Source organism: Triticum aestivum, chromosome 4B (genome assembly GCF_018294505.1).
Source record: "Triticum aestivum cultivar Chinese Spring chromosome 4B, IWGSC CS RefSeq v2.1, whole genome shotgun sequence".
NCBI lineage: Eukaryota > Viridiplantae > Streptophyta > Magnoliopsida > Poales > Poaceae > Triticum > Triticum aestivum.
In genome coordinates, this window is record NC_057804.1 from 590,227,983 (window position 1) to 590,228,260 (window position 278).

The following is a 278-nucleotide window of genomic DNA, read 5'->3' on the forward strand; positions in this document are numbered from 1 at the left end:
AGTCAAAACACTGCCTAAATACCAGCCTGCCTAATCACTATTGAGGCGAAACAAGTTCGGCAGGGGGGTCTAGCCCCCTCCCCCCGTCCCCCCTTGGAAACATCCCTAGGTGTCTTTTGTAGACACGGGGCCACCCATGACTTAGCCCAGAGGGGAGTTGGTCGGAGTGGCCGGGAGAGTGTCATGGCAGTAGATTGGTTTTGTCGGAATGCCGTTGGTCCACCCGAATGGGAGCGAGAGGCCATGGGTTCCGTGGTGTGGGTACGGTGTGCTAACCT